We start from the raw sequence: 24,937 nt of genomic DNA, 5'->3' as shown, positions 1-24,937 counted from the left end.
GCTGTATAAACTGTTTGTATATTTTGGAAATTAAGCCCTTGTTGGTCGCATCATTTGCAAATATTTCCTCCAGTTCTGTAGGTTGTCTTTTCATTTTGTTTATGGTTTCCTTTGCTGTGCAAAAGCTTGTAAGTTTGATTAGGTCCCATTTGTTTATTTTTGTTTTTATTTCTGTTTCCTTGGGAGACTGACTTAGAAAACATTGGTACGATTTATGTCAGAGAATGTTTTGCCTGTGTTCTCTTCTAGGAGTTTTATGGTGTCATGTCTTATGTTTAACTCTTTAAGCCATTTTGCCAAAGCAATCCTGAAGAAAAAGAACAAAGCAGGAGGCATAACCATCTCAGACTTCAGACAACACAGTACAACAAGGCTACAGTAATCAAAATAGCATGGTATTGTCACAAAATCGGACATATGGATCAATGGAACAGAATAGAGAGCCCAGAAATAAACCCACACACCTATGGTCAATTAATTTTTGACAAAGGAGGCAAGAATATACAATGGGAAAAAGTCTCTTCAGCAAGTGGTGTTGGGAAAGTTGGACAGCTGCATGTAAATCAATGAAGTTAGAACACAGCCTCTCACCATACACAAAAATAAACTCAAAAAGATACTGTTATTCTTAATATAGTATCTTGAGTAAATAGAAAATGGCATTTTCTAACTTTAAATAAGTTAAAAAAAATAAGATCCAAGAATTTTTTTTATACTTGGTTTAAATTAAGTATGCCAATTATCTCTCTGTAAATAAATAATAATTACATAATAATGTTTTCTGAAAAGTGGACTTTATGTTCCTTATTTAGCAAGAAGCAGATTCATTTTTTAAAGAAACTCAATTACAAAGTCTATTTGAGTTACAGTTAGGACATATACTAAATATGAAGGCAAAACATGTTTTCATAAATATTTACAAAAATACCTGTGTTTGGTCTTGACCCCATGTTAGCTTTGCTGCTAATATTATTGATTCATTACAGCATTGAACATATTTTTACAGTTCCCCAAAGTTTATTAAGAGTACTAAGAGTAATTACTCTTTGGCTTTCTTACACGGAGCAGTGAGTTGTTGATACATTTTCTAACAAATTTGACCAATGTAGATAGCTGTTTTAGATGGAAAGGTTAACAAAAATACCACCATTCTCTCCATAGTAATTGCAGTCTTTTTGGACTTAATTATGTAGTTTCTTTCTTTTTTTTTTTTTTGGCCACACTGTGTGGCCTTTGGGGTCTTAGTTCCCTGACCAGGGATTGAACCTGGGCCACAGCAGTGAAAGTGCCGTGTCCTAACCACTGCACCACCAGGGAATTCTTTTATTTCTTTATAAGTAGATGTGTAAGTGTCAGTTTATAGGTATTGCAATGAGCAGTGGAGGTATAATTTGTATCTTATGAAGAGTGTTTGCATGATATAACAAGGTTCTTTTGAATTTTGGTAATCAGTTGGGTTTTGCATTATTTAACTATTTCTCAAAAGGAGTATACAAATTCCAAAATGAGTCCCCTTTCAATTGGTTACAGTTTTGGGATGTGTATTTTACATTTGTAAGATATTTAAAAAGAGGCAGAAAGCACATCAGTAATACCTGGTAGAAGGTTATAATGGATTATGCCATACTATTAGAGTTAACCTGCTGTCAGTCTAAGTTGTAAAGGTCGTTTTTCTGGACTGGCTAGAACTTAGTGATCTGAGGGAATTAGGGATTGGTACTGTACAGTTTTGAAAGCCACACACCAAAGATGTCCGTGACAGCCCAGAGTCACCAGGATCCTATTTGTATCATTCCAATATTGATGAGTTCAAATGTGTTTTGAGTTTTGAAAAATAGTTTTAAAATTCTGAAAGTCCTACATTTTCTAGTAAGGAACTAGTCAAAGGCAATATTTTTAAATACAGTACATATGATCAAGACATTTGTTCTTACATAAACTTGCCTAGTTATTTGTTTTACCCAAGAGAAGTATAAAAAAACCTTAATTTATGAATTTTACTTTTTATATAAGTAGTAAAACCCTATTATCAACCCTATTTAGCATTATATGCTAAACACATTTCATATATTATTCCCATTTTACTGATGAAGAATTTGAGGCTCAAGCATTGTTAAGTATTTGCTCAAGTCACATAGCTGGTAGGTAATAGAACAAGAATTTGGATTGAAGTATTTGTCACTCCAGAACCCATTTCTGACCTGTGCTGACTTCATTGCTCCTTATTAAGTAACTCATTATACTACTTTTTGATTTTATGATGGGTCAAGTTGTATTCTTACAGGTACATAAAAATGCATAGAGCAACTCTCTTAAAAACATAGGAAAATCTATATAATTTCATGTTATGCTCATGTCCTAGTATCTATAGGGTGCTATCATTCTCCAATGTTTGATTATGTGATGCTGTATGTATAAATGTTACTATATAGGATGAAGGTTGACTCATACCCCCTTAGAGTTTTTTGGCACTCGGTTGGTTTAGCTGTTAAATGCACTTTTGCTACAAAATTTAAAAATGAATAGCAAGAAATTTTATTTCTGATTGGCAATCTTTCTTCAGAATGTTTTCATCTTTAGTGACTTTCAGGGGAAAAAAAATCGTTTCCCTTTGTGGGTGTATATTTTGCTAGGGCTGCTGTAACAAAGTACCACAAATGGGGGTAGCTTAAGCAACAGTAACTTATTGTCTCTCAGTTCTGTAGGCTAGAAGTCCAAGATTAAGATGTTGGCAGGGTTGGTTCTTCTGAGGGCTGTGAGGGAGAGAATCTATTCCATGCCTCTTTCCATAGCTTGTGCTGGTGTGCTGGCAGTCTTTGGTGGTCTTTGACTTGTAGATGCATAACCCTGACCCTTGCCTTCATCTTCATGTAGTGTCCTCCCTGTGTGTATTATTGTCTCTGTGTCCAAATTTCCTCTATTTATAAGGACATCAGTCATATTGGATCAGAACTCACCCTAATGACCTCATTTTAACTTGATTATCTGCAAAGACCCTATACCCAAATAAGGTCACATTCATAGGTACTGAGGGTTAGGACTTCAACATCTTTTAGGGGGACACAATGCAACTCATAATAGTAGGCAGTTTCTTCTGAGATAATAGATTTGAAAACTCTTTTGTAGTTTGTAGGTTATATGCATAAATTTGCAGTTTATCAAATCATTGGTGTACTTACAGGCACATATATCCATAAATGAGTCACGTCTGAATATTTGTTTTAGAATAAGACTGATTTTGCACTAGCATTCTCTATTTTTTTATTCACTAGTATTCTTGTAGAAAATCATAGGAAGAACAAACGAGAACTATTCAGGAAGGATTTCAATAAATAATATGATTGTATGTCTCAATATGTGGGGCAGATAATGAGCTATTGGTAATGTATGTATAAGATCATTATAGCTGGCGACATGATGAAGTTGGGATTTAGGTAGGCATTCAGGGTAAGAGGATGTTACAGAAGTAGAAATGGCATGGGTTTAGGTTCTGATGTAGGAATGAGTATTTTATGTATAGTGAGTTGTGGTGATGAAGGGAGCCTTTGGAGCCAATTATGTTGTCAGGGAATCCTGGCTCTGGCCCTTTAGGGTTAATGCCAGTAGTAGCTTTTAAGTTTCAAGGAATTGACCTAAAATTTATTTTTAATTCTGACGTGCGGAGAATTCCAAATAGATTAGGAACAAGAAGAAAAATATAACCTGTAACCCCAATACCCAGAGCTAGTCATTATTAATATTTTGGTATCTTGATACAATTTCTATGAAATTTCTGCTATGCTGTTTCCTTGAGGTTATATCACATAAACAGTTTTATAAAATAAATTAGAGTCTGTAGTAGTCTCTAAATCTATATCCCAGTTCAAGATCCACTGGGTAACAAACCTAATGGTCATTGGTGAATTGGGTCACCATAGTTCCATAAACCATTAAAGTCAAGTCAGCTTTGTTTTATGATTTGGTCCCATGCCTCTAGTCTTGTCTTTCCTCCGATCTTTCACACTGCTGCCAAGATCTTTTTATTTTTTATTTTTATTTTTGCAGTACGCGGGCCTCTCACTGCTGTGACCTCTCCCATTGCGGAGCACAGGTTCCGGACGTGCAGGCTCAGTGGCCATGGCTCACGGGCCCAGCCGCTCCGCGGCGTGTGGTATCCTCCCGGACCAGGGCATGAACCCATGTCCCCTGCATCGGCAGGCGGACTCTCAACCACTGCGCCACCAGGGAAGCCCCCAAGATCTTTTTAATGATCATGTCATGCTCTTGGCTTACCTCCTTTGGTCAGGACAGAGGTCCAGCTTTTTAGCATAATAAGGCATCTCTGTGATCTTTCTTATGCCTTTTCTCCCCCTCATCTGCTGCCTTCCCAAAAGCTGCTTGAAGTTCTCAATATATTGTGTACCCTTTTGCATACCTATAATTTTTCACCTCTTCCTTCTGCTAAGAATGCCCTTTCTCTGTCCCTCTGTTCAGCAGCTACTCATTCTTTAGTACTCATCTCACATGACATTTCCTCTCTAAAGCTTTTATTCTAAGACAGTTTTCCTCCCTTTTAGTATCTGTAGCACTTTCTATAAAACTTGTTATGAACTGATTTCAGAGTATTATAATGGCTATTTTCCATGTTTATCTTTCTTACTAGACTGAGTTATTTAAGGGCAGGGATCATGTGTTATTTACACTAATATCCATGGAACTTAGTATGGTACCTAGTAGGTGTTTGAGCAAAGCATTTGTTGAATTAATAAATAATGTTGGACTTCCCTGGTGGCGCAGTGGTTAAGGATCCGCCTGCCAATGCAGGGGACACGGGTTTGATCCCTAGTCCGGGAAGATCCCACATGCTGCGGAGCAGCTAAGCCCGTGCGCCACAACTACTGAGCCTGCACTCTAGAGCCTGCAAGCCACAACTACTGAGCCTGCATGCCTAGAGCCTGTGCTCTGCCACAAGAGAAGCCACTGCAATGAGAAGCCCGTGCACCACAACGAAGAGTAGCCCCTGCTCGCCGCAACTAGAGAAAGCCTGTGTGCAGCAATGAATACACGATGCAGCCAAAAAGAAATATAAATAAATAAATAAATAAATAATCGTGTGTCTTTTCATCTTATACTGTCCTGCCAGGAATGGTAGCTGTAGCTAGAATAAGTGATTATTTTGGAGGTGACAGGTGAAGGAGTAAGATGACTAGTTCAATTCAACTTATCAGACATTTATTAAGTATTTAAAAATGGTAAGGTGCTCTGCTAGGCATTGTTGAAATGGGAAACCAATATGAAGAGGAACTTCGGGAGTTTGCAGCCTAATTCCCAATTTTGATGAGTTGGTGAGGGATGATGATAAGGAATGTAATGAAGAGTTGATAAGGAGAATGATCCTTTAAAACAGAATTGTGACTGGAAACATTTGTTATAGTGCCTTAAAATGAACAAAGATTATTTGTTTACAGGTGGCAGTAGACCTGCATCGCAGGTTGTAGCAGATGTTCTCAACATTTCTCTTGAAATTTCCTTATCTCCGTTTGCAAGAGGAGCCCCAGAGCCTCATCCCTGTGGTAGCTGCCATGTTCTGGTATGATGCTGTGCTCTTCCTCTTCATCCTTCCTGTTCTAACAAAGGATCTGGGGTAGAATTTAGCTGTTTGTTATTGTAAGCAACTATGTAGAAAAGGAAGTGGAATGTTTCAATAATACTGATATTGTGATTTCTTTGAGATTGTGTACTATGCCTTGTTATTTTTATACCTGTCATAGAATCCCCAGGCATAAAAAGTTAAAAAATAGTGATTGCCTTGCTCATCATAGGTACTTAGCCTTGTGATTTTGTTTGAATGGTATCCAGTTGTTAGCTGCTTCTTAGTGAAGTTTTTTTCTTGTTTTTTGAATTAAAAAAATTTTTTTTTGGCCACACCACCTGGCTTGTGGGATCTTAGTTCCCTGACCAGGGATTGAACCTGCACCCCCTGCACTGGAAGCACGGAGTCTTAACCACTGGATCGCCCGGGAAGTCCTGCTTTTTAATGATTTTTAACAAATATTAATCTCTTACTCCCTTAAATAATAAAGAAGCACATAACATTAATTTTACTTATACTAAAAACTATGTCTTCAGCAATGTTTAGCTAGCTCCTCAACTCTTATGAAGGACATTCAACTGGCAACTGATAAAATTCCATATCGGGAGTATTTATTTACAAAACCTCTGTTCTGCATTAACATGAATGAACACTGAAGCTAGTAACACAATTATTTTTTCTTCGTGAAAAGTAGAAGTATTTTTCAGAATTCTGGGAAATGTCGAAGTAATTTTGGCTGTAGTCATACTGCATTTAATGCTATTGAGAATATTGCTAACATTAACAAAAATATTCTGTAATTTCCTCAGTTATTGCTACTGGTGATGAGGGATGAAAAGTTGGCATGCATTCATGTTTTGAGCATTTTCATTATACACGTTGGATTTTACATGTCAGAAGCAATTTTTGTTTTAGTTAAGACAGCTGAGAACATTTTTACTAGGGATAGAGGTCAGGCTGTGATTATTTGTATTTTTAGGTCAGTGATATATAGAATACAATTAATATGTCAGAGTAAATACATGTACAATTTTTGTATGTAAGTATTATGCAGTATTTATATATTTTTGTGACTTTATTTTTAGTTCATCAGGACACAGTGGTTGGGACCAAGGCATAGGTTTCATTGCTATATTGACAATTTTATTTTGTTATTTTCTGTGACCACTGGTAACACTTATCTTTCAGGTATAAGCTGTTATTCACCAGGGAGCTTTGGCAAGAGAATGGCTGTATCAGGAAGTCCATCTCCACTGTGGAAAAACAACTTGAAACTCGTCTTTATTGACGGTGAGTCAGTGTCATCTTCATACAGGAAAGATCATGCTAGTATTATTTCATGTTTTCAGTGTTATCAAATAACAGTTTGGTTTAAACCTTGTTTTGTGAGACATCATTAGGGTGCTGAACCATAATGCTTCATTACTTATGTCTAAAGGATTGCATAAAAGTCAGCCTAATAGTAGAAAAGAATGGAAGTAATAATTTGATGTTTATGAATATACCTAAAAGTAGTTGGATTAGTTTCTCTCTCACCCCTATTCTTATTTCTATATAACACATGCTAGTTAACTTACAATTCATGACTTTTATTTGAATAAATATTGGCTAGAATAGAATCACATGTATTACATGCTTATTTTAAAATATATTACTGATTTCAGGAAATTTCAGAATAACTGCAGTGTAATTGTATAGATTCTCTTCCATTTTCAAATACATAGATTATTTGGTCTTTCAACTGGTAGCCATTGTTAATGCTAGCCGCACGTTTGCTATCCCAGAGATACAGTGGATGACTACGTATATACGTTTAATATTATCACAGGAGTTAGTGTATCTACGTAGCAATCTTTAGTTCAGGTTAATATCATTTAATGTATATTTAATAATCGTAACTTCATTTTACTATACTAATTACATTTGTGACTTGACCCAACCTTACGTAACCATGAGTATGTGTATATATGTATATATGCATACATACATATGTATGTGTGTATATATGTATGTATAAGTAACTTGATACAGTTACCGATGTTGCTTTGGCCCTCTTTATTCTAGTTGTTTTCACTTGAATCATCTTCATTGTCAGGTCGTCAAAGTAAATTTTCTTTCACGGTCTTGCTTTACTAGTATTCTACCTTATTTATAGTTTTATTGTTATTATATTTTTATTTTTTTTTATTTATTTTTTTCTTACAGAGTATAAACAAATCCCAAGGTCAGAGACTGGTAGGACTGATGCTCACTGAAGTCAAAGAAACGCCTCACTCTAGGGAGAGGATCCTTATACGACAGGTACATGTTGTTACATGATTATAACCAGCCTTACCATCTGTACTAAATCTTTTTGTAAGAGGCGATGAAATAAAAAAAGGAATGACATGGCACTGTATTTGGAGAAAAGGTTTGATTGTACCATTTTCCTTTTCCTTAAAAAGGCTTGCAGTATTCCTATAGTAAGATTGGACTCTTCTTCCCATGCTCTGTAAGTAATTAAGTGTAACGATGCATTTTTCAAAATCTCTTTCCTTGAAAACATTATTTTTAGATGATTTGTCTCATATTAATATTGTTTTCACATTAAGCCTACATCAAACATTTGCAGTTGGACTAGACTTTGGAAATTTCTTTGATGCTAGTCAGACAAAATTATTTAGTGTATAAACATGAGTTTATCATAACTAGAATAATTTCTATTGTATCTATAATAATAAGATACTATTTATTGAATAATTACTGTTTGCTCAGCCCTGTGCTGAGGGCTTTCTGTGCTTCATTGTATCTCCGCAACAGTGTTGTGGGGCAGGAATAATTACCCCAGGTTTGCAGATAAGGAAACTAAGACTTAGAGAGTTTCATAATTTGTATAAGGTCAGTGGCTGACCCAGGATTCCAACCCTGGACTCTGTGACCTCAGAGCTTCTGCTCAAAGCTCCTGTTTATAAACGCTGCATTAAGCTGCATGAAGCTTTTATGTATGCAGTTCAAGACTAGGCTACTTTATTTCTGAAGCATAGTCTGGCTAGTTCACAGTGATTTTATACTACTGATTGAGGTACGCCAAAATGTGTGTGTGGAAAACATTTGCTTTTGTGACTTTACATGGACATAACTTTTGACAGTCAGTATATTATCCATGCTTAATATTGTGTGTGTAGGCGTGTGCATATATCACATATATGAATTCTTTAAGTAGAATCTTGATGATGCCTCCTTGTTAAGCTTGGTGTATCTTTAATGTCTACCCCACTCTTCAGGTAGTAGAATTGCTGTTCGGTTCACAAGTTTGCTAGAGGCTGAGACCCTTGTTTTGGGAGGTTATTTACATATGAATATAAGACAGGTAGGCTAAAATGGTGATATTAATTCTCTGTCAGATACACAATGAAATGTGAAATGTTAGTTTGACCATTGTTGAAGAAAGCCAAATGCATAAATTGTTTAGACATTATGGAAACCTATGGTCCTGTGATTTTTATGCTTAAAATTCTTCAAAGGTTTCTATTGTTTATAAGATATATATTGTGTTAATGTACATATAGGACTTTTGTTATTGGGCCATTGCATACTGTTTCAGGCTTACCTCTGGCAGCCTTCTCCCTTACTACCCAACATCATATATATTCCTTACATGTTGACTTCAGTTAAACTGAATAGCTTGTAGTAACCCTACTGTAATTAGCTATTTGGCACTTCTTTATTAATATTCTTCTTATCATTATGATCTTTCCTCCTTGCTCCCTGGTGAGTACAAACTTTTCTTTTCTTTTTTTTTTAACATCTTTATTGGGGTATAATTGCTTTACAGTGGTGTGTTAGTTTCTGCTTTATAACAAAGTGAATCAGCTATACATATACATATATCCCCATATCTCCTCCCTCTTGTGTCTCCCTCCCACCCTCCCTATCCCACCCCTCTAGGTGGACACAAAGCACCGAGCTGATCTCCCTGTGCTATGCGGCTGCTTCCCACTAGCTATCTATTTTACGTTTGGTAGTGTATATATGTCCATGCCTCTCTCTCGCTTTGTCACAGCTCACCCTTCCCCCTCCCCGAGTACGAACTTTTCATTCAAGATTCAGCTTTGGTACTTCCCTGAAGCCTTTCGTGACTACTGACCTCTGTCATTGTACCTTACATTCTTTGAGCCTTTCCAGTACATAGATCTATTCTAGAACCTATATTTTATTGTACTTATTTACCTGTATGAATCTTTCTAACTAGACTATAGATTTCTTAAGGGCAAGTAAAAAGGCTGTCTGATTCATTTTTCTCATTCCCAGTTTTTATCACAATATCTGACACGTAATAGATGCTTAATAAGCATTTGTTGAATGAATGGTTAATCTCTGTCGGAAAGAAAAGATGATCCTCACAGTTGGTGTGATAATGGTGATAAAGTGAATTCCAAGGTGGAGTGCTGCTACACTTTTCACACATGCAGTGTGGAAAACAGTATCTTTCCTGAGGTCTCACCATAATCGTACTTGCTTCTTGGAATCAATATAGTATATGTCTGGAATTTGTTATCTTGAACACCATTTATTATTGGAAATTAACCCACAAAATTTAGATAGTTGAATTTTTCATAAATATTAGATTTCAATAATGAGTAGGATAGGTCTTGACTTAAGGACTTATTACTTTCCTTAGGGAAGGCCACATGTGGGCTGGTGTTATAATCAGTCTAAAGTTGTATAAAGACTATTTTGCTTGAAAATTATGAAAAGTAAGTCAAAGAATGAGCCTATTTGTTATCACATTTAAAGTTCTATTTGCTTTAAAATTGTGTAATTCTTATGTCATGCCATCCTGCTAAAATGCTAATAATGGCCAGTATTATCAGAGTGACAAATTCTTACATAGTTTAGTAGTTTTACATTTTGAAAAACACTAACTTATCATATTACCCCTTTAGTAATATGCCAAGCTTTAAGTTGGTTTATATTTTTTATATTTAATAAGATTATACTAATAACTGTAGTACACAGTATATATCTATTATATAATTCAATGCTTATATATTATAATAACTTAATATTATGTATAATGAGAAATATATATATTATTTAATAACATATATTAGAGGTCAAATGTTCTTTGGCCATCAGCTTATGTTATAGTTTTAACTGAGGAAATAGTATACAATGAAGATATTAATAGGAAGCTTAATGCTTCTGATAGTAACAAAATTCTGTTAAATGATTTTACTTGTTTTAGACTATATAGAAACAACTTAAGAAAATACACTGAATCAGAATAAGTTATCTTGAAATAGCATATTCACTAAATAATTTAAAATAAGGCGAGTGTTGAGGGGGTTGGAAGGAATGAAGTTTTCTTTGCTAAAGCTATAAACACTAAGACTTTTAATTTCGTAGGAAGACATTAAATACTCTGGTCATCAACTTGTGTATCCTTTAGCCTATTTAATAGTTAAAAACTTCTAAGTAAATATGTGTGATTTAATTTGTGCTGCTGAGAAACTGATCAAAAGTGGCAATAAAAGTCACATAATGAAATAAGAATACTAAAAAAAATCCAGGGATTTTACTGTGGCTCATTATTCATTCCATTTCTGGCAGCTTTCATGATTACAAATCACTTGATTGACTAACTAGACATTCTCAAAGTGAATTATGAATCAGGTTCATTTTTCCTGGTTGATAGTTGGCACATGCTGTAACTCATACTTTGTGATATATCAAATTCTTGTAACAGAAATAAGAGATATAATCAACTCTTTATTTCAGGAAAACTAAATTGCCTTTTCAAAAAATGAAATGTTGCTAACATTTTAACAACACAATGTGATTCCCGCTTTAGTTTTCCAGGGTGGAAATCACAGTGGTGACATTATTTTTCAGTTAAAAAAAATCTTTAGAATGATTTTCCATCAGGCATAAAACTCCTATTGATATCAGTCCTATAGGCTGCTTGGGCAGTTGCTTGAGCCTAGGTTGCAAAAACAATTACATTTCTTTCTTACTATTTGAAAAATGCATGTTGGAGGAATGGTACATTTTTAACATTTTCCTTTGTAGGAAATGCATTTTCCCCTAAATACCTAATTCATAATGAAGCCATGATGTTGCAGACTTTAAAACGTGAAGCATTTTAATGCTTATTAATAGAGAGGGTCTCTTTTTGAGTAGAGAAAAGGATCCATAGTGACCTGAATCTTTCCATTCGTAAAACCAAATCAAGGGGGTCAATTCTGCTTTCAAATGAATTTTGTTCTCTTTTGACTTATTAAGAGTTCTTCATGCATAACTACACTGGCAATTGAATGGCAGAAAATTCCTGTAGTATAACTGCATTTTCCTTGATCCCATCCACCCAAGCAATTGAAAATAAATGGGTGCTCCATAATGTGATATATTCAAAATTTGAGAATTTTGCACAAAATTCAGTCATTGCCGTAGTAAAACTGAGGTCCCTTCATTGAAAATTCTGAGGCTTGAGAATGTAGAGCCCAATTGTTTAACAGTATTATTATGAGATACTCTTACTAATAAAAATATTGTGTATGATAAAGTAATACTGTGTTACTTATAAAAGCAAAATCATCAAAGTTAATGGAAACTTTGCATGTATAAGGATCATAGAATTGTACTGCCATAATTTCCCTCTATGTAAAAGCACAGTAATTAATATCTCAGAGTTCCAACGCCTTTTAACTTGCTTTCTTTTATGAATAAGATTTATTTATATTGGAACCAAAAATTGTTTTATTGCTGTTTCATTGTCCTTAAAAATGTTTTATAAAACTTATTTTCTGAATAAAATTCTTCTACTATATTATTTTATCTGAAAAGGTGGAATAGTAACTTATAATTACACATCATTCTATAAACACAGCTATAAGCTTTTAATTTTAATGTTGTGTTATCTCTAGAACTGTCTAAAGTTCTTGAATTTATGCTTTAGTCACCTTGAAATTTCATTTTTATCCCCTAACACCATTAATTATGTGCCTAGTAGTTAAAATTGCTATTAAAATCTTTTATGGGATTAAAATTTTATTCCTGATTAGGCAATGAATTATATATTTAATCAGTTATTATATTCATTTAAAAATTATGACCAAAAGATTAATTCTCCAAAGATGTTTTTAACAATATAAACCATTCTAGTAGAATTGGAATGCCTTTGGTAGATTTTGTGAAATGACCATAAACTAAAGTGGGGCCGTAAAATACTGTCAATTTTCCAGCCTGGCTCAGTGCTTTTTACCTCTGTGACATAGCTGTACATTTGGAATCTAGAAACATTTATTATACTTCTTTGGGTATATTGAGGTAAGCAATATATAGTAAAATGGGTTTTTGTTGCTGTGACCTGGCCATAACACTTGGGAATAGAAGAAGACTGGGATGGAAAGGAGGAGACAAAAATATTTTTTTAAGCCACAGAAATGGACTGAATTATTTTGATCATTTGTTTTGTTGACTTAATAAAAGAGATTTCTAGATTGTCTCCATCTTGTGATGTACAACCTGATTGCTTCCATTAATTGATTGCCTTGAACAATTTAGCATTAGTATAGTCATTGTGAGAGGGGATGGAAGTATCTGGAGATTATGGGAAAACTGAAGTAAAATATTCAAGAATAAATGTCTGGTATTTGCATTTCTAGGTAAATGTTTAAAGTGTTCAGGATGTCCAATATAAATAAAATCTGCCAAAGGCTTCTGTTCCAGAGTTTACACTTTAACCTTTGACATTTATTCTCCCTCCCTTCTCTCACTAAATGTACAAGAAAATAAAATTTGCATTTTTGTAACATGGTCCAAGCATCTCATATTACATAAATATATATTGCATTTCTCAATATCAACATTACATTGGTGTCCCTATTCTAGTTTTGTACAATGAAAGTGGCAGTTTCTATCCTAGTAATATAAAGTGAATTTTTAAGTAGCATCTGATATATTAAAATTTATGGCCCTTTTGAGTATTTTTGGTTAAATCCTTCCTTGGCATAGATTTGATAAGATCTTTATTTCTCTTGTTTAGGTATATGCTAAAGGGTGGAACTACAGATTAATAGGTGTGGAGTACACAATTATATATTACTTTTTATTACATGAACACTAATATGGTATAAGTGCATGCTGTATGATTTTAGGCCTGTATGCTATTGATGTTATGGATAATCTCTAAAAGAATTCTTTAAGAACTTCCTTTTGGACTTCCCTGATTAAGGCTTTGCCTTCCAATGCAGGGAGTGCGGGTTCAATCCCTGGCTGGGGAGCTAAGATCCCGTATGCCTCGCGGCCAAAAAACCAAAACTTAAAAAACAGAAGCAATATTGTAACAAATTCAATAAAGAATGATACATGGTTAAAAAATGATATATGGTTTTGATCCTGAGAAGTCTGTTATTATGCAAAAAAATTCAAGGGACTTGAATTTTGAAGGTGATAGATGCTGGTTGGAATCAGTAATTTAGGATTGATATCAAAGAAGAACAGAAAAAAGGCATTTTGTTTTAGTTAAAACTAAAGGTTGAAAGCAACATATAATATTATTTTTGGTGTATTCTACTTTTGATGTCAACTTTGTACTTTAAAGCAGCGGTCCCCAACCTTTTTTGGCACCAGGGACCGGTTTTGTGGAGGACAATTTTTCCATGGACCCGGGGGTGGGGGGAGGGGATGGTTCGGGCGGTAATACGAGCGATGGGAGCCTCAGAGGAAGCTTTGCTCGCTCACTGGCTGCTCACCTCCTGCTGTGTGACCGGGTTCCTAACAGGCCGCGGACTGGTAGCGCTCCGTGGCCTGGAGGTTGGGGACCTCTGCTTTAAAGCCTCAAAACAAATCGTTCACTTCAGTTGGTGTATTAGTTCGGATTCTCCAGAGAAACAGAACCAATAAGATATATATAACGTATACATATACACACATGCATTTATGATTTATTTTAAGAGAGTGGCTCGCGTGATTGTGGGGACTTGGCGTGTCTAAATCTGGTAGGGCAGGCTGGCGGGCTGTAGACTTAGGCAGAAGATAACGCTGCAGTCTGGAGGCAGAATTTCTTGTCTGGGACTTTGCTCTTAAGGCCTTCAGCTCATGGGATGAGGCCCACCCAAGTTATTGAGGGTAATTCTGTTACCTAAAGTCAGCTGACTGTAGATGGTAACTGTATCTACAGATAATGCCTAACACAGTAACGCTAACAAGTGTTTGATTAAATAACTGGAAACGATAGCATAGCCAAGTTGACACATAAAATTAACCATTAGAGTTGGTCATTAAAAAATTGTTTATGTTACAAGTCACAGAAATGCCTAGGGTCAAACTATCACCACAGAACATGTTAGGCAACTTTCTTGAAATGAAAACTATCAGTTCCAGAGATAATAGCTGATATCCATTTGTTCATTAACAAATATTAATTGACTGCTCTGTATGTGCCTACACTGGAAAAGAATGGCATGCAAGACCGTGAATGGACTCTACTTTCACGTAGTTTACTGATTAATGTTGATGCTTAGGAAAAAGGCAAAAAGTGGTTGTTAACACAAAAACGAATCCACTTGACAGAAGCCCAGTTTTCCTCTGACTTGCCTTATGTAAATTTACATACACAAACCTTATGATATCTCAATGTGTAAAATAGTCACCTTTCCCTTTGATTATTTGTATTACTTCCATATTGTTCTTTAGAGATTTCTAAGAACAGTTTTGGAAAATTTTCATATTTTAGTTCATTGGTACTGTGGAACTGACTGTTTTTAAAGCACCATGCCCTTTAATCTGTAAGTAGAAACTCCTCTCTGTATCAATTTACATTGCCCTTATATTTATTTATTATGTGCTGTAAAAATCATAATAAAAACTCTTTTAAAACTGAGAACTGTTATATGCTAGATACTTTATAAAATGTCTCTCTAATTCCTTCATTCCTAGCTCCGTTTTAGAGATGAGGAAATCGATGTTCAGAGAGGTTAAATAACTTGCCCATGGTTATACAACCTGTAGGTGATGGACCATGACTGAAACTCAATTCTGTCTGGATCTGAAGCCCATGTTTTTTTCCCTATCCTACCCAACTTGTCTTTGTATGAAACGTCTTAGGTTGGCTACTGGATCTCTTGGAACAGCCTATATAATTATATATTTCTCAGACTATAAGGATCCCTGTTAGTTTTCATTATAATTTAGGTCTAAATAAAAGTTTCTGTCTTCTACTGAATATACAACTTTTGGCAAATGACTAAAATGTGCTATTTCCCTTTTTGCCTTGGCTGCCTATAAGCTCAAGTTTAATATTTTTAAAATAAATTTATTTATTCATTTACTTAGTTTTGGCTGTGTTGGGTCTTTGTTGCTGCACACGGGCTTTCTCTAGTTGTGGTGAGTGGGGGCTACTCTTCGTTGCAGTGCAAGGGCTTCTCGTTGCGGTAGCTTCTCTTGTTGCAGAGCATGGGCTCTAGGCATGTGGACTTCAGTAGTTGTGGCATGCAAGCTCAGTAGTTATAGCTCACGGGCTCTAGAGCGCAGGCTCAGTAGTTGTGACACACGGGCTTAGTTGCTCTGTGGCATGTGGAATCTTCCCGAACCATGGCTCAAACCCGTGTCCCCTGCGTTGGCAGGTGGATTCTTAACCACTGCACCACCAGGGAAGTCCCAAATTTAATATTAATACTACTCGCTTTTAGTAATTTCCTCATCTGTGGTTCCTTGTGTAACCATGTTCTACATTTGTTCATTTAATTACTGAGCTCTCCTTTATCTTTAGTTTTAAATTAACCTGTTGTATACAATGTTTTAAATTATAAATGAACACAGTCTTTTAAAGAAGGGAGGTATGGATTATAGATAGATGAAAATGAATACAGAACATTTATTTATTATTTTGTAATCTGATTACTTTGTTTTTTTCACTGATGTGTCCATGTACTTAAAACAATATATAACACATAGTAGATGTTAGTGAATGTGTAGATTGAATTCATATAACCTTCTCTCAGACATCTAGTTGATTCTAAGCAGAGTTTAAATTTGGTTACATTTAATGCATTTACTGATGTGGTAGACTTTGCTGTTCTATTTTTCACTTTCCATGGCTTTTCTGTTTTTCTCTCCCTTTTTACTTTCTTTTGGATTGATGTGATGATTAATTTTATGTGTCAACTTGACTAGGCCACAGGGTGCCCAGATAGTTCATCAAACATTGTGGTGTGTCCATGAGAGTATTTCTGAATGAGATTAACATTTGAATTGGTAGATTGAGTAAAGCAGATTGCCCTTCCCAATATGGGTGAGCCTCATCCAATCTCTTGAAGATCTGAATAGAACAAAAAGATGAGTAAGAAGGAATTCCTTTTGCCTCATTGCCTTTGAGCTGGGACATCAGTTTTTTTTTTCCCCACCGTCAGACTCAACCTGAAACATCTTCCTGGGCCCCAAGCCTACTGGCTTTCAGACTAGGACCATACTATTGGCTCTCCTGGTTCTTAGGCCTTTGGACTTGGACTGGGACTATACCATCAGCTCTCCTGAGTCTGCTGATTGCTGACTGCAGATCTTGGGGCTTGTTAGCCTCCAAAATTGCATTGGCCAATTTCTCATAATAAATATTTCTCTCTCTCTCTAGATACACACACACACACACACACACACACACACACACACACACCCCACACCCTATTGGTTTTTGGTTCTGTAATGCTGACTAATACAATTGATAATTTTTTTATTATTCCATTTTCTCTCTAATAATATAGAAGTTATACATTCTGTTTCTATTTATTGGTTACTCTAGAAATTAGAATAAACATAATTATCAAAGTCTCAAGTCAATCATTACCTTTAACTTCCTTCTGGATAATATAAAGACTTTAGAATACTTTAACCCCAGTCCCCCTCTCCTGAACATTGTTGTGTTATGTTTATCTTTAACCCCACGAGACTTTATTACTATGAATTTTTTATACTTGATGTTTATGTATGTATACTCACGTATTTGTCACTTTATTTGCTCTTGGTTCTTTCTTGCATGTTAGGTCTTTTATCTGGGAGCTCATTGCTGCTACCTGTAGTTTATCTTTAGCATTTCTTCTAGAGAGTATCTGCTGATGACACACTGCATTTTCATTGTTCTGAAGAAGCCTCTATTTTGTGTTCATTCTTTAAACATATTTCTCTGGGTATAAAATTCAGGGATGGCAATTTTGTTTGTCCTTGTGTTTAAGATCTCATTCCATTGTTTTCTAGTTTTCACTGTTGTTTTTGTGATGCCAGTTACCAGTCTGACTTTCATGTATGTATATATGTATGTATATTCATATATGTGTGTGTATATATAGCTTTGGGGTATGTCATATAATTTTGCATATTAATTTAATTCACCCATTTCAAGTATATATTCAATGATTTTTTTAGTAAATTTAGTAAGTTGTGCAGCCATCACCATTGATCAGTTTGGGGGCATTCCTGTCACCCAAATAAGATTACTTATGTTCATTAACTGTTAATCTCCATCCCCTCTCCTTTTTTTTGAATTGAAGTATAGTTGCTTTACACTGTTGTGTTAGTTTCAGGTGTACAGCAAAGTGATTCAGTTGTATATGTATATATATATTCTTTTTCAGATTCTTTTCTATTGTAGGTTATTACAAGATATTGAATATATTTCCCTGTGCTATGTAGTAGGTCCTTGTTGTTTATTTTATATATAGTAGTGTGTATCTGTTAATCCCAAACTCCTAATTTATCTCCCCCGCTTTTCCCCTTTGGTAACTTCTATCCCTTCTCCTTTACTCCAGACCATACTAATCTATTTTTTTTCTCTGTAGATTTTCCTTTCTTGGAAATTTCATATAAATTAAACCATACATTGTGTGGTCTTTTGTGCTAGTATTCTTTGAGTTAGAATAACATATTTTTTCACACTGAAGGTGTTTGATGTCTAACCTCTTTGGTGTACTCAGTAAGCATCTACTATCTTCAATCATTTATGAAAATTATGGAGGCTTCTGAAATACTAAGATATACATAAGCATGAGAATACTACTAAATATGATAATTTCATTAGGATGCTTTATTGTGTCTGACTTGTGTAATGTTACTGTTTAATATTAACATTTTAATTTATTTTTTATTTTCTATTTTTATTTTTTAAATTTTCATTTAATATTTGAGTATAGTTGATTAACAGTGTTGTGTTAGTTTCAGGTGTACAGCAAAGTAATTCAGTTATACATATACATGTATGTATTCTTTTTTCAAATTCTTTTCCCATTTAGCTTATTACAGAATACTGAGCAGAGTTCCTTATGCTATACAGTAGGTCACTGTTGGTTATGTATTTTAAATATAACAGTGTGTACGTGTCAATCCCAAACTCCCAATCTATCCCTCCCCCCAACCCTTCCTCCCTAGAATAATATTTTTTAGCTTCATATATGTCAGAGCATGTGTTAGTAATTTGTTCTTTTTATTGATGAGTAGTATTCCACTGTATGCGTATACTACATCATGTCTGTCCATGCATCAGTTGATGGATATTTAGGTTTATATGGTTTTCAACTATGAATATGAGTAATGCTGCTAAGAGAATCCATGTGTGAGTCTTTGTGTAAATATATGTTTTAATTGCTCTTGGGTAGATACCTAAAAGTAAAATTGTTCAGTCATTTGGAACATTTATTTTTAACTTTTTACGAGACTTCCAAACTGTCCAAAGTGGTTGCATCATTTTATGGTCCCACCAGCAAAGTATGAGGACCCTTCTTTCTCCACATCCTTGCCAACATTTGCTATTATCTGTTTTTTTTAAAAAAATTATTATAGCCGTTCTAGTGGGTGTGAAATTGCTTCTCATTGTGGTTTTAATTTGCATTTTACTAAACTAATGACACTGAATACCTTTTTGTGTGCTTATTAGCCACTCATATATCTTCTTTGGTGAAATGCTTTGTGAAAAATTTTACCCAATTTTTGATTGTGTTGTTTGTCTTCTTGTATACAAAGAGTTCTTTGAATATTTTGTACACAAATCCTTTATAAGAAAATATTTCTCAAATATTTTCTCCCAGTCTGTTGCTTGTCTTTTAATTTTCATAATAATATCTTTTGAAGTATAAAAGATTTGAATTTTGATGAGGTCTAATTTATCAGATTTTAAAAAATGAACCATGTTTTTCGTGTCATATCTAAGAAAGTTTTGCCTAACCTAAGGTCTTGAAGATAATCACCTATGTTTTCTTTTGAAAGTTTGATTTGACTCTAACATTTAAATGTGTGATCTGTTTTGTGTTATTTTTTATGTATAGTGTGAAATAAAGGTATAACTTTATCTTTTGGCATATGGATATCCAGTTTTCCTAGTACCATTAATTAAAAAGGCTATCTTTTCCCTCAGTGAATTTCCTTTGCAACTTTGCTGAAAATTAGTTTCTTTTCTAGTGATCTACATGTCTGTCCTTGTGCCAGTACTACATTGTGTTGATAACTACTGAAGTAGCTTTATATTAAGTTTTGAAATTGGGAAGTATATGTTACCCAGCTTTGTTTGTCTTTTTCAAAATTGTTTTGGCATTCTATATAAATTCTCTGTAAATTTTGCAATTCTATATGATTTGCAATTCTAAATACATTTTAGGATCATGTTGCCAATATCTGCCAAAAGCCTGCTGAAATTCTGGTAGCGATTGATGTATGAATCAATCTGGGGAACACTGGCATCTTAACAGTTTTGAACTTTCCACTCCACGAACGTGGTATCTTGACCTTCTTTTGAAGGTAGTCTTTCTCTGTCCCTCCCTCTGCTGCACCTGATTGCTTTTAAGATCTTTCTCTTTCCCTTTGGTTTTAAATGGTTTCATGATGATGTGTTTAAGTGTGGATTTCCTTTCATTTATACTGCTTGGGAAATTTGGCTTCTTGTATATGTGAATTGGTGTCTTTCATTAGTTCTGGAAAATTTTGTTGATCTATTCAAATATCTTTTTTTATTGAATCTAAAGTACCATCAATTTTAAGATGTACCATTCAGGTACCACTAAAAGAGAAAAAATTACTACTAATGCCTTAATAATAGTATTATTTAATGAATGAATTGGTCATATTGACCCTGGTTGCTTAGAAATTTATCATTTTCTCAAAGGATTTGGCAAACATCTCCACAGTTGCGTTGCTTGATGTATAGTCTTTTACATGTATCTCTGTAAGAAAGCATATCACAATTTCATATACTTGTATCTTTCTTTCTTAGGTTCTGTAAGTAATTAGTTGTTGCTTTGCAAGGTGTCCAAATCAATTCAGACTGCTATAACAAAATACCATAAACTGGGTGGCTTAAACAACAAACACTTATCTTCCACAATTCTGAAGGTTGGGAAGTCCAAGATCAAGGTGCTGGCATATTCTGTGTCTGGTGAGGACCCTCTTCCTGGTTTGTAGATGGCCGCCTTCTTGCTGTATTTTTACATGGTGGGGAAGAGAGATCATCTCTCTCATGTTTCTTATAAGGGCACTAATTCCATTCATGAAAGTTCTACCCTCAAGACCTAATTACCTCCCAAAGGTCCTACCTCTAAATACCATCAAATTGGGATTAGGACTTTAACATATGAACTTTGTGGGGAACACAAATATTTAGTCCATAGTATAAGAATATAATCACCACTCATTTGTGGTCATTATTTTAGTTATGAATATTTGCTTCACTAATGTCTGATTGTGTGCCCTTCTGTAACACAATAGCTTTTAAAAGCTTTTCTGAAGTATAGTTTACATTGCAATCACTTCTCAATGGCAAGTCATAGTTTTTAAAAATTTACTTTTTCAAGGTGTACGTGATGACTTAATATACATATACATTGTGAAATGATTACTACAATCAAGTTAATTAATGCATCCATTACCTCACATAGTCACTTTTTTTTGGTAGTGTGAACACTTAAGACCTACTTTCTTAGCAAATTTCAAGTATATAATACAGTATTTTTAACTATAATGCTGTACATTAGATCCTCATTATTCATATTATAACTGAAAGTTTGTACACTATGGACATCACATCCCCATTTCCCTCACCCCCACTCCTGGCAACCACAGTTCTACTCTCTGGTTCTATGTATTTGACTTTTTTAGATTCTAAATGTAATAAGTGAGATCTACAGTGTTTGTCTTTCTCTGTCTGATTTATTTCACTTAGCATAATGTCCTCCAGATTCATCCGTATTGTTGAAAATGACAGAATTTCCTTCTTTTTGGAAGGAAATTGGCTGAATAATATTCCAGTGTGTGTGTGTGTGTGTGTGTGTGTGTGTGTATACACCACATTTTCCTTATCTGTTCATCCATTGATGGACACTTAGGTTATTTCCATATCTTGGCTGTTGTGAATAATGCTGCAGTGAACACAGGAGTGCAGATATCTCTTTGAGATAGCAATTTTATTTCTTTCGGTTATGCACCCAGAAGTAGGATTGCTGGATCATATGGTAGTTCTATTTTTTAATTTCTTGAGGGACCTCCATGCTTTTTCCCATAATAGCTGTATCATTTATATTCCAACCAACATTGTACAGGGGTTCTCTCTTCTCCGAACCCTTTCCAACACTTGTTATTTCTTGTATTTTTGATGATAGCCACCCTAATAGGTGTGAGATGATAGCTCATTTTAGTTTTGATTTGCATTCCCCTGATGGTTAGTGGTGTTGAACACCTTTTCATACACCTGTTGGCAATTTGTATGTCTTCTTTGGAAAAATGTCTATTCAGATCTTTTGCCTATTTTAAAATCAGGTTATTATTATTATTTTTGCTATTGGTTTATATTAGTTATTTATTTATTTTGGGTATTAACCTCTTATCAGATATATGTGATTTGCAAATATTGGATTTTAAATTTTAGTCATTGTATTTTCAATTTCTAGAAATTTTATTTGATCTTTTTTCAAACCTGCTTTCACTTTTTATAATTTCCTGTATGTATTTGCAAGCATGCTATTAATTAATTTTTAATGTAGTAAGCATAGTTTTATAATTTGTTTCTGATAATTCTAATATTTGGAGTCTTAAGGGATCTCTTTCAGTCGTCTTTCATTTATGCAGACTTTTGACCATGGTGCTTTGTTTCCTTGTATGCTTGGTTATTTTTCTTATTGCCTTCATAAAATTATTTGGAGAGCTCTGGAGGCTTAGACTATACTTACCTTCCTATAGGGAAGATTTGCATTTGCTTTTGCTAAAGAACCTGCGACCATTCCACCAACAGTTCGAGGTTCCCTACTCAGCCAAGGTAATGAGAACCTGGTCAGCTAATCCCCACAAGGGCCAGTCTATGGCCAAAGATTTTCAGTAATGGAAGGCTGAGAGTTTATGGTTTCAGGTCTTATTTTAAGTTTTAACCCATTTCAAGTTAATTTTTGTGAGTGCTATGAGATAGATGTTCTTTTGTATCTGAGAATAGAGGTTCCCCCGTTTTCCTTCTCTTTTTTCTCCTGCTCCTCTTAGTGCCAAAGCAACCTTCACCCCACTGTCCTAGGGGTGGGGTTGAGAATGGGGAAGACAGGTTTCATTCTAGGTATTACCTTTGAGGTCCAACTTAATAAGGTGAGGGTTTTCTGTTAGCCACCCCAGTTTAGGTGGGGCTCTTTTCCTTCGATGTTCCAGAATTGAAGCTTAAATTTGCCAGTTGGCAGATGTCTTCATAGGTGTTTGATGTTCTACTTACTAGAGAGATGGCATTGGGTTTTATATTTCACTAAGCATTCAGCATGACAGTTCCCCATTATCATGTCAGCTCAGTGCTTTAAAGTGATGGCATTTAAAAAAAATTCTTCATTTTTCATTTTCAGCAGGAGGGATGGTCTCAACTAGTAGTTCTCAGCTGGGGATGATTTCATCCCCTTGAGGGACATTTGGCAACATCTGAAGATATTTTTGGCTCCTATAATTGGGGTTGGGGGAGATACTGACATCTAGTCAGTAGAGACCAGTGATGCTTCTAAACATTCTACAATACATAGGATACCCTCCTGCAAAAAAGAGTTATCCAGCCCCAAATGCCAATAATACCAAGGTCTAAAAAATTTAGGCTTCCATTACTGAAAATAAAAGTTCAAGAAGATAGTTTATAATTTTAAAATTTGGAGTTTGAATAAATTGTCATACTTCCACAAATTTTATTTCATACTAATGTATATCAAGTTTTATATTCCAGCTACAGAAGATTTCCTAAACCAATTTTTATTCATGAGTATTACCATTAAGATCACATTTAAAAATATAATATGTTTTATCCTGGTACTTGTTGGCAGGGTTGAAACTAGGGTGAGGTGAGCAGTGCACTTGCTTCAGGCACAAAATTCACAGTGGACAAAATATCAAAATTTTAAATAGAGACAGTTACTAACTATGTTGTGCTGTATTGGAACCTGAGGCAAAAAGAAAAATCAGTAATATTGACTCTGTATTAATTTAAAATTTTGATATTTTGTTCATCATCAGTTTTTTTACATAAATTCTGATTATTTAAAATAAGGTATTAAAATATTATTTATCTTGATAGCTGAGTTTTTTTGCACCTTCCTAAATTTGCACCCAAGGTACCTTACTCCTCTCATCTTAGTCCTGACCCTGCTTGTTGGTGAGACATTCTGGCTAGGTAGCTAACATAGGATGGAGGGACCAGGGCTGACAATAGACTTTATTTCTAGGGCAGGACAGGTGCTAGGATGACTGTCCTAATATAAGGTTGGGGGACAGTTTGAGGAACAGTGGCATAATGTTCAAATATTCAGTTATCGCTAGTAATCTCAAATATTCACTTATACTTTGAATAAAATATTCTTGTTCAGGGGATTCAAGGTAAAGTTGCAAGGGCCTCATAGGCATACCAAGCGTATCAGTAAGAAACTGAGTTGGTAATTCCTTATAAGAGAGCAGACATATAGGAAGCAGTTGATTGGTGTCCTTGAGAGAGGAGGCATAGCCACCAGACTTAAGACCATAGCTGTAACGATTAGGATTGTGATTTCTGCTGAGGGAGATTGAAAGTTCATGGCTTACTATGCTAGTCATAGAAAAAGTGTAATGAGAAGTCATTCTTTCTGACTGGGGTACATTAGAGGCAAGGGAAGCCTCAAAAACTTGGGTTTGGTAGTCCTGTTTATCACATGGGAGGAGTGAAGCTTATGGAAACCAGTTGGTCAGCCTTTACCTTCCTCACTTCCTGTGCTCCCCCAACTTAATGTGGTGAATGACTAAATGATAAGAGGTACTAAGTTTGCACTGAAGCAGTTTAGGATTTTATTTTATTTTTATTTATTTATTAAAAAAATTTTATTGGAGTATAGTTGCTTTACAATGTTGTATTAGTTTCTGCTGTAAAGTGAA

Source organism: Delphinapterus leucas, chromosome 3 (assembly GCF_059928025.1).
Source record: "Delphinapterus leucas isolate spDelLeu-1000000601 "Yukka" chromosome 3, BTC_Dleu_Yukka2, whole genome shotgun sequence".
Classification (NCBI taxonomy): Eukaryota; Metazoa; Chordata; class Mammalia; order Artiodactyla; family Monodontidae; genus Delphinapterus; species Delphinapterus leucas.
This window is presented reverse-complemented; position numbering follows the sequence as displayed.